Here is a 10,326-nt window from a genome sequence, read left to right as displayed (position 1 = left end):
AAGGCATTTTACTTTGAAATTCGGTTAGAAAGAACAGGAGGTGGTGTTAAGACTGGCTAGCTTCACACGAAATGAAAGTCAGACAGTCGGACAGATAACGTGAGTGAAAGATGCTGTTACTGTCGGAGTGGTAATACAACAACAGCCTCAATGCAAACGTTTCAAGCAATATTGATCTGTCAACATTCCCTGGGCCGTCTGACTACGGTGAGAAAGGCTTTGACGAGAAGGTTAGGAAGTAACAAAGTGTACAACACTTACCCAAAGTGTATCTGTTAATCCAGTGAACACACCCAAGTCTACCTCACCCAGCGTCGCCTTCAATTTAGCCTCCATCCCCGCATATTCTCTCTCGAGGTAGCCAGGTTTCTCTTGCTCGTCTCCTTCTTCTGACTCGGTTTGTTTTGAAAGCCGGCGTGCACGCTCTGACGCTGTATCGCGCACACACACTATGACGTATATGTGTGCGTGACAGGTCCACCTGAGTCCGTGAGGATAAAATGTTTTCTTTTCTTCTTTTACATAGAAAACACTGCATTCTGGCAGGCAATGATGTAACGCAGTAACGCATGCGTTACTTGGATTAGTAACTGTAATCTAATTACTGTTTTGGAAATAGTAACGACTTATATTACTTAGTTACTAAAAAGTAACTAATTACAGTAACGCGTTACTAAGTAACGCATTACTGCTCAACACTGTATATATGCTGTACTTCTAACACATAAATGATGTGAACAAAGCAAATTCTGAAAAAAAAACATTCTCTTTTTTGTTCAATTTGAACGAGTGTAACACCAAATCTTTCCTACCGGATTTCTGTGGTACATGTACGCTCGTTCAAACTGAAAGGTTTAGAAGTCAGGGAACTTCATCTCGTAGACAGGCAGAGATGGACTCTGACTTTGGCCGCAACCCGACGAGATGGTTCCAGACGGGCTGGGCGGCTGTCTGATTGTAATCTCAAAGATCTGATTCAGTTTGCTCTGCAGTAATGTGGCCCTGGCACCACAGTGGGCAGCTATCTCCTCCATGGGGGCCTTCTGGAACTTCTCTACCACTTGCCTCCTGCGCTCCCTCTCCTGCTCCTCCATACCCACACTGTCCATGATGGCATTTTTCAGGGTTTCAAATGTAATCTCCTCTGCTTGTGTCCCCTCCTCTTTCTCCGGACTGTTCAAGGACTCCACAGTCACCTTGAGTGAGATGCTTGTATTGATGCTCTTTCTCCTGGATATATGGTCCTCAGTGTACTGGGGGACGTACGGTGTGGCAAGTCTGTCTGTGTTATAGCCACTGCCTCCGAGAACCTCAGTGATCTTCGACTGCAGAAACAACACCGCCCCTTCTACCTTCTCCAGCGAGTAAGGCAGCTTTGGGGTCTCTATGAATACGTCCTCAGGCAAAAGGTAGGGACTCTCTTTCTGTCTCACCTCAATTACGTCGTGTATGTGCTGGCAGAAGGCTGGGACAGTGGTGAGCTGGCAGATGAGGTTGAGGTAGGCGGCGGTGAGGGCATGGACAGCACAGCGGTTATAAACGGGGAGAGACTCATCCGTTCTCAGCCCCAGGTCCTGCATGGCCAGAGCCAGGCGGATGAGGTCCACCACCACCTCCTCGTTGGCCAGCTCCATGCTGAGGAGAGCCAACAGGGTGAAGAGGGTATCGTAGTGCTGCCGACTGCTGCTCCGCTCCTTACAGCCTAGGTAAATGTGCCGGTACAGCTGCTGACCATGCGTCTTCATGAATTGGTTGTCCTCTCTGGAGCACTTGTCAAGTTTGAGTTTGAGCACGGAGATGTCGGAGATAATGCTTATGGTGGGGAACTTGGGCATATTGTTGTGTCGGTCGATGAGGCTGAGGAGGATGGTGAGCACCAGCAGACGAACCTCTGGATCCTCGGTCAGAGAGAAGGAGAGCAGCAGCTCCAGGAAGGTGCTGGGCAGCGCCGTCAGCATGTTGGCGGCCTGGCCCGCTGTCACCTGGACCAAGGACTTCAGCAGCATGACCTGAATCATCGTGGTACCCTCGGGCCCAGAGGCCGTGGAGGCTAGGGCAGGGTGAACCCGGGGGACAGGGATCTTGCCCATGATGAAGAGCATGACCTCTGACCTCTGGTAAGTTGGCAGAGTTTTGGCAAACGATCCAATGGTCCTGATGACAGCCTCCTGCAGCTGCCTCTCCTCGTGAGTTTTGATCTTGGCGCTGATGTTGCCGCCGGCAGCATCATAGGAGCTGGTCAGCTCATAGTCCACACTCAGACAGAGCTGCCGCAACAGGGTGCTGAACACCTCCAGCACTGTGGGGCCTACAGAACCACTGACTGCGATGGCAGCTGCCTCCAGCAGGACCTCCACGATGCCAGCTCGCACTGTGGCTGAGTTCTTGCTGTTGGCGTCCAGATGACCGAGGAGCTGCTGAATCACCAAGGGAGAGTGCTGCGCCTGGATGGAGTACATCACGATCTTGAAGCAACGCACTGCAAAGGTCTTCCCCTCCCATAGAGAGTGGTTATCTAAGTGCATTAGCACAGGCATGATGGCGTTCTTGATTTTGCCATAGGCGCCACATCCCAGCAGCTCCCTGAAGCAGTGCTCCGTCAGCTCCACCAGGCTTTCCTTCTCCGACACCTGCAGAGGAGAAGGGGAGCAGCAGCTCTCTGTACCCTCTCCAGTCTGCAGGTTGAAGAGCAGTGAGGGCACGATCTTGTCCATGTGCTTGGGCTCCCAGATGTTGGGCTGCAGCTCGTCGTTGGCCGTCTTCCTCACCACGCCCTGCAGGCCCTTGATTCCTGCCATGCGGATGTCGGTGCGGACGTCAGGGTCCTCGTAGCTGGAGTGGCACATCACACTGAAGCGTGACACAAAGAAGTCATAGCTGCGGTGGTAGGACGGCGTATCCTCTTGTCTGTTGGCAAATTTCACAAACGAGTTGGTTCCCAGGATCTGCATGTTGGGCTTGTCTGACTCCAGCAGCTTGCGCACCATCTTGAGGAAGCTCTCCACAAACAGGTTGATGCTCTGGCAGTTGCAGGCCATCAGCAGCTGGTCCAGGGCCTCTATGGCTATGCACACATACGCATGTCTGTGGTGGTCCACGTCCCTTGACATTCTCTCAGACAGGTAGGCTCCGATACGGTCCAGCTTCTCTGGAGCTGATAGGGCGTAGAAGATCAGTTTCTCCATGTTGGCCATCACCAGCCCATCCTCTGGATCGTATGGGAAGATGTTGTCTACCAGCCTCTTGTACCGAGTCCTCAGGGCCACGCAACAACCACACATCCATGTCATGTTGAATTCTTGTCACAAGGCGGCAGTGCTCTTCCAGGTTCAAAGGGGCGAGGAGATGTGGGCACTACAGGCCAAAACTGAGTCTTTTCACGGGGCTTTGAAAATCAGCAAAACCACTGGATTATCTTTGGACATTAAAGTGAACATAATTCAAATCCCAGAAATATGTGGTATACAGGCCTTTCTATAGATTGACATAATACTTGAGTAATTGCAATGTCATCACTGAGTGATGTCACCTGTGATGATGGCATCAGTGATCACTCAAACAATTGTGATGTCATCAGTGAGTGATGCCATCAGTGATGTCACTCGAGCAATTGTGGTCATCGTTGATGCTGATGATGTTACGTCACCATCACCAGTGATGTCATAAGTGCACACTGCACTCACCACAACCAGACGCATGCACACACACACTAGAAACGAGCATGTGAAGTGCACAAACTTTCTAGGAGAAATAAACGTTAACCCCTTTAACTCATTCCCCGCCATTCACTTGTTTTCATGTCAACCCGTCTTTTCACTGCCATGCGATAGATGGCGCTCTTGGCCACCTTATGAAGTGCTACTATTATACTCCTATAATCGCCCAGTTATTTTCATACAGAACCAGCAAGCTCCCTTCATCAAGGAAGCTCCTAAACCAGAAAGTGGTGCAACCAACCGCTTCCCCCCGAGCTCCACGTGCTGTCACACGGGCTTGTGACAGTCACTCAACCCTAAACCATAACGATCACTTCTGCTGTCAGTTACATTAGTAATCGGCTTTGTGAACCCTCACACATAGTGTACATTTCAGCCGTCAAATATGCCCTCAGACCTCCACACATCGAGCACCAGGAAGCACCAGACCTCCACACATCGAGCACCAGGAAGCACCAGACCTCCACACATCGAGCACCAGGAAGCACCAGACCTCCACACATCAAGCACCAGGAAGCACCAGACCTCCACACATTGAGCACCAGGAAGCACCAGACCTCCACACATCGAGCACCAGGAAGCACCAGACCTCCACACATCGAGCACCAGGAAGCACCAGACCTCCACACATTGAGTACCAGGAAGCACCAGACCTCCACACATCGAGCACCAGGAAGCACCCCGCCCCACGGGCGAGATGAGTGTGACCCGCCCCGCCCGCTCTCTGGTGGGGTGAATCTCTCGCTTGCTCCGCTGCACAAAAGGGCCGTTTTCTCAGCTTCCTGGTGAGTTTTCGGTGAAAACGAATTACATTCAAGTGTCGATAACTAAAGAACGGTAGAAGGCAGAAAGAAACTTTTTTTCCTCATGAAAGTAGAGGCTTTGTTCTGCCTTTTGGGATATTCGGCGTTTACATCATAGAAGAAAATATTATGTGGCTCCCGGAAAATCACTGAAAATGGTCAGAAACCCCGGCGGGGAATAAGTTAAATGACAAGCCATTCATTTTGCAGTAATAGCTGGAAATAAGTGATATCTAAATGAATAAAATAGATATTGTTATAGCTGTACAATGACTATTACTATGAGTAATATAAGTAAAAAGGTCCTTTTACCAGTAATAGTGTAACGACCAGCTGTAATCAATAAGGTAATAAAGTTATGTTATTCGTTTATCATGTAGAATATGTGAGGCACCATGTGTAACATAATGTATTATAACACCTGACATCAGCATGCATCTTGATTTTGATGGCTTACATTTAAAACTTTAACCTTAAAATCCATCCCAGTACACACACTAAGGGCCCTATCTTCGTACGGCGCTGCCGTTTGCGCGCCTTTTATTGCTATCTTCCCTGCGTCTTAAGCTATGGTCTGCCTCCACCGTCCAGTTTTGCGCTGGGATCTAAGCGCAGACACGGGTGTAGGTGTGGGCCAGGCGTGTCCGTGGGCCTCTAGCCTATCATCTCCCTCCCGCAAGTGTCATTTTGTGCTCTGGGGAAGATGCAAAGAGAGGTTTGGGCGTTGACCGTGCCAAAATAGGCATTCCAGCGCAATGTGTTAGAAAAAATGGCCTTGGGTGCTCTCAATTTTAACGCCACCAAATAGCTGGTCTTAGCGCAAAAAAAACCACTACGCCAGGCATACGCCTGAGCGCAGACAGTACACTAAATGTGTGTAGGATGAAATGTCATGGATTTATGGTCAAAATGCAGATTGCCACAAATGGGTTAGGGTTGCATGTACTGTACATTGCTATTCCTGTTTGTTGTTATATGAGCAAACGTGTCTCTGACCCCACCCCACCCCCACGCTAGAACAGAGTTGGAGATCGATTGTAGGTGATTTAGGTCCAGATGGAAATTGGGCTAATAATACTATAATAATATATAATATAATATAGAATATAATATAGAATACTATAGCTGCATATGAGACATCGTCGGACTGTAAACAATCATGGAAGCAGAAGTCTTGGGGCGTATATGTGCTCAACGCCGGACACCCCGAAATATTGTCCGTCTGTCCCAGGGTCTCATTAGTCGTCAGATTGGCCACTGAGCAGCTCCACTGGAGCAGTTGGGGTTAAGGGCCTTGCTCAAGGGCACCTCAGTGGTGGTAATGAGGGAGGGGCAAGCGCTGCTTGTTCACTTACCCCACCCAGTTTTATCCTGCCGGTCTCGCTTCTCTACCCTTTAGGCCACACTGCCCATGAGAGGTTATGTGAGGAGAAGGCAGTTGGCTTGGATATTTGGACCACTTATGGTTTACTGATTTAACTTCCCAGACACATCGGCAGCCTCCTAAATGTAAACATTACTTTTGCGAAAACAATCGTTCTTTTCTTTTTGTCTTCTTCTTCTCTCAATTCTCCTTCCGTTCCTAGTAATCAAAGCATCTGTGGGTGAGTGTAGATGGGCTCCAGATCCATCATCAGCGATGTCTGAACACTGCGAACTCCGCCGCCCCCCGACACCAGCTAATGGACTTATAACTAGCGAGCGGAAGGAACATGGAGACACACTTAACGGTAAGCCTGAGCGCAACAGGAAAACACCACGGCTGCTGCTCCATCACATGCAGCCTTGGAGAAAATATTGCCGCTGTTATTTTTCATCTTGTGAGAAGGAAATAAGTGGTCTTAAGGCTGAGGGAAGGAGGGAGGGAGGAAGGGAGGAGTGGAGGTTAGAATTACCAATGCTCAAATAGCTGTTTGATCTTCAGATGCTTCCATAAATTATTGATGTGGAGCCAGAGCTCATTTGACTACAAATCTCATTCTGGTTTTACAAAATACACTTTAATAACAAAATCCATCAACCTAATCAGATATGTGAAGAGCACGAACAACGTTACTGTCACGGCCACATCAGAATCACAATCAAGAATTATTTTATTTGCCAAGGTATGTTTTCAACATGTTAGGAATTTGGCGATTGGGTTGCACCTCACTCAGTGTCCAGGCTGCAAGGGACAAACTGAGGGGGTCCACCCGCTATGCCGACCACCCGCAGTGCCGAACAGCCCAACACATTTCTCACTCTCAACTCGTCAAGCGTCCGACGTTAGGTTTAGGCGTGGGGGGTATGAGATGTTAGGTTTAGGGTTAGGGTCTGGGGGAGGTTAGGTTTAGGTGTGGGGGTGGGAGAGGTTGGGTTTAGGCGTAGAAGTCTGGGAGAGGTTAGGTTTAGGCGTGGGGGGTGGGAGAGGTTAGGTTTAGGCGTGAGGGGTGGGAGAGGTTAGGGTCTGGGGGAGGTTAGGTTTAGGTGTGAGGGGCGGGAGAGGTTAGATTTAGGGTTAGGGTCTGGGAGAGGTTAGGTTTAGGCATGGGGGGTGGGAGAGGTTAGGTAAGGTTTAGGTGTGGGGGCGGGGCGGGAGAGGTTAGGTTTAGGGTTAGGGTCTGGGAGAGGTTAGGTTTAGGTGTGGGGGGCGGGAGAGGTTAGGTTTAGGGTTAGGGTCTGGGAGAGGTTAGGTTTAGGCATGGGGGGTGGGAGAGGTTAGGTGTGGGGGGTGGGAGAGGTTAGGTTTAGGGTTAAGGTCCTTGCACACAGAGTCCGAATTGTTCGCTGCGTTTTTTTAATCCGTCATCCGGGAAAAAAACGTCACGCACAGATACCTTGCCCACTGAGTCCGATGCGTTAATTATCCAATATTCGTTGCGAAGATTTGCAACGAAAAGAAACTACCGCGATCCTATTGATCCACAACTGGCAGTGTGTCTGTGTGGCTCTCTGTCTCTCTCCTCCCCCCCCCCTTCCCCATACACACACACACACACACACACACACACACACCGCATCCCGCATTCCAAGCTGGTCTGCAATCACCCGGCACATTCTGTCTTTTAATTCCGAATCTCTGTATTCCTGCTTTGCCATAAAATGCTTTGTGCTGGGAGACGAACTGAATTAACTTCTCAGACGGCATTTTTCATTGTGAATAGCAACACTACGGCAGCTCTGGGTGGTCAAACACCTGTCAAAACGATTTCATGGATGCGGAAAAACGCAGAAAATCGAACCTCGTCCGAAAACTTAAATGACGGACGTAATTGTCGGACTCGGTGTGTCAATGATGATTGACACAAATGAGGTCGTATTTTTATTTTTTTCGTGCGTCAATTTCGGACGAAAAAACGGACTCTATGTGCAAGGACCTTTAAGGTCTGGGAGAGGTTAGGTTTAGGCGTGGGGGGTGGGAGAGGTTAGGGTTAGGGTCTGGTCTGTCAGTGGTAAAAACAAGCTTGCTTAGTGCAGTCAGTTTTGCAGCTTGTTTTTGCAAGCTTGTTTAGTGCAGAAAAGGCTGCCCACTGAAGCGATCTTGGTCAATACTGTATCAATTTCAAAGATGTATGTTAACAGTACTTAGTTATACATTAAAAAAAAAGTAGGGTCCAGGTTGAAAAATACTGAAATTCTCCTTTAATCAACGCTCAGTTTTCCAAGCAGGGCTAGTGAGGGATTCATTAAGTTTATTCATCCTCCAGCCCACATCAGCTATGTCAGCTACAGTAGCTGACATAACCCCATAAAAAATAATCCAATAAAACAAGATCAAATGCTGTCAATCATTTTCTCAGGAGAGGCTGTTATGAAATGGTAATCAAAATGACTGACAGCACGCGCACCTCATCCTGCTATATTTACTCACAGAAGATCAGCAGGTAGCTGCTTCAGAGGAGTGGGCTAGGTCCATTTGTGAAGCCAATGCGGAAGTAACTGTAACTGTTTAGTTAAACTGGCATTCCAGGAATATTGTATTTACTGCACCGCTCTAAAGATAACGTAAGTGGCTCGAGACTGTTTCGTCCTGAAACCCACTCGCTTTGCGCCAGAACACAATCGATTTGGCGGTGGAACACGCCAGGATTGGCCAACGCAACGCCAATGCCAGTGCCCAGAACTGTCAAATCAAATCATCGACAGAGACGCTATGGCCCGCCTCCCAGTATTTTCAGTGTATCAGAGATAGAGAACGATAAATGACAAATATAGCCACGTTATAAACAACAAACTAACGCTGGTGATCCGTATGGAAACAGTGTTACTCGAAATGGTTAAAGGTTATATCAATTTTGTCTTTCAGTGGCGTTTTACTGCCATGTAACATAACTAACTAGCGGCTAATATTAGCCACAGTAGGCGATTGAATGCATTGCTCTTAAACGGCTCGCGTCGCGTGAACTACAGTAATAATCACATGGGGGAAAAAAACTATTTTTCACATGAGTGGGGCACGCGCAAATACCACCATGACGTCACGATGTACCAAATCGCCCATTCATTTGAGGGCACAAAAAAAAGCAGGTTTGAACCCATAGAGGGAACTTATGATGATGAAATTATAGGGGTTTGTAAAATTGTAACAGATTGGTCTCAAATGTGGAGATTTTGACCAAAATCCTTCACATACCACCTAAAAAGCCATATATATTGGTTAAAAGCTGAGAAAAAGTGTTTTGGGGGTAAGTTACACTTTAAGTGACTTCACAATCACTCAAGCGACAGCTGGCTGCCAGCCTAAATCAGCTCGGTCGTCACAGATGACGTCATAGGTGATGTCATCAGTAACACACATGCTGCCTGGCATATAGCGAATTCACACTTAAAATGGAAAATCTGTCTGGCCTCATTCCCACCTGCCAGCCCTCTGCCCACCTATTAGCCCTGAATTCTGAAAGGAAAAAAAGACTTAGAACATAATTATAATGTTGAAGTACATCGCAGACGCCCTAAGGGATTAGTTAAGGGATTAGGGGGGTGGGATTGAGTGACCTGTAGCATCCCCGTTTTACAAGAGCTGCAGTTTGACTCCTGAGCTGCAGGCACATCATTTGTTTGAGTCACATGACATCATCAGTGATGATGATGACTTCACTGATGACAATGTCATATACATTGTGACATCATTAGTGATGTCATAAAGCACTGATGTGTGTCATTAGGTAATTAGGGCAATCACCTAATTAAAAAATCCCACTCCGTCAGGTCACCCGCACGGGTGCTCTTTACACCCCCTGAAAGTTTCAGCCCGATCGCACGTAAAGCGGCCTAGCTGTGGCTGGCACAGAAATGTAAACATTGTCAAAGTCCACATTGACAAATCTATAGTGTACTAGGGATCTTGCACGCTACGCGTGCTCGATTCCTAGGCTCGGCCACTATGCGGGCTCGCTAGCTCAGCCGCTGTACGGCCTCGCCCGTCCTGCAGCTCGCCAAGCTGGCCCTACAGCTCGCATTCGCAACTTGGCCGCTGCGCGGCCTTGCCTGCAACTCGGGCCAATGAGACCAGCATCACTGATTATGTCAGATTTATGACATCATTGATGATGTCATCAGTGGGATTTATGACATCACTGATGATGTCACAGTGGGATTTATGACATCACTGATGATGTCATAGTGGGATGTATGACATCTTTGGGATTTATGACATCACGGATGATGTCACAGTGTCATGTTATGACACTACTTGACTGTGAGCACTCAACTGAATTCCTGGACTCCTCAACCACTTTTCATCGCACTCTGGGCTAGCCTGATAGCCTAGCATTCATTAGCTGCCGCAGGACTCCATCTTGGAAATAGCAACCATAGACAGAAGCAGG

The 10,326-nt window shown here is 48.2% G+C and overlaps 1 pseudogene across 1 annotated transcript; it reads right to left on the bottom strand.

The window, feature by feature from the left end:
• Positions 1–854: 854 nt before the first annotated feature.
• Positions 855–3,290, bottom strand: LOC310776334 (protein EFR3 homolog B pseudogene; annotated as a pseudogene). The gene has a single exon. The product of its transcript is annotated as a protein EFR3 homolog B pseudogene (transcript).
• Between the last annotated feature and the right edge of the window lie 7,036 nt (positions 3,291–10,326).

The sequence above is a fragment of the Poromitra crassiceps genome, assembly GCF_964638095.1.
Source record: "Poromitra crassiceps genome assembly, chromosome: 5".
In the NCBI taxonomy this organism is placed as follows: Eukaryota; Metazoa; Chordata; class Actinopteri; order Beryciformes; family Melamphaidae; genus Poromitra; species Poromitra crassiceps.
Note: the sequence above shows the minus strand (reverse complement) of the source record. Positions and strands in the feature narration are given on the sequence as shown.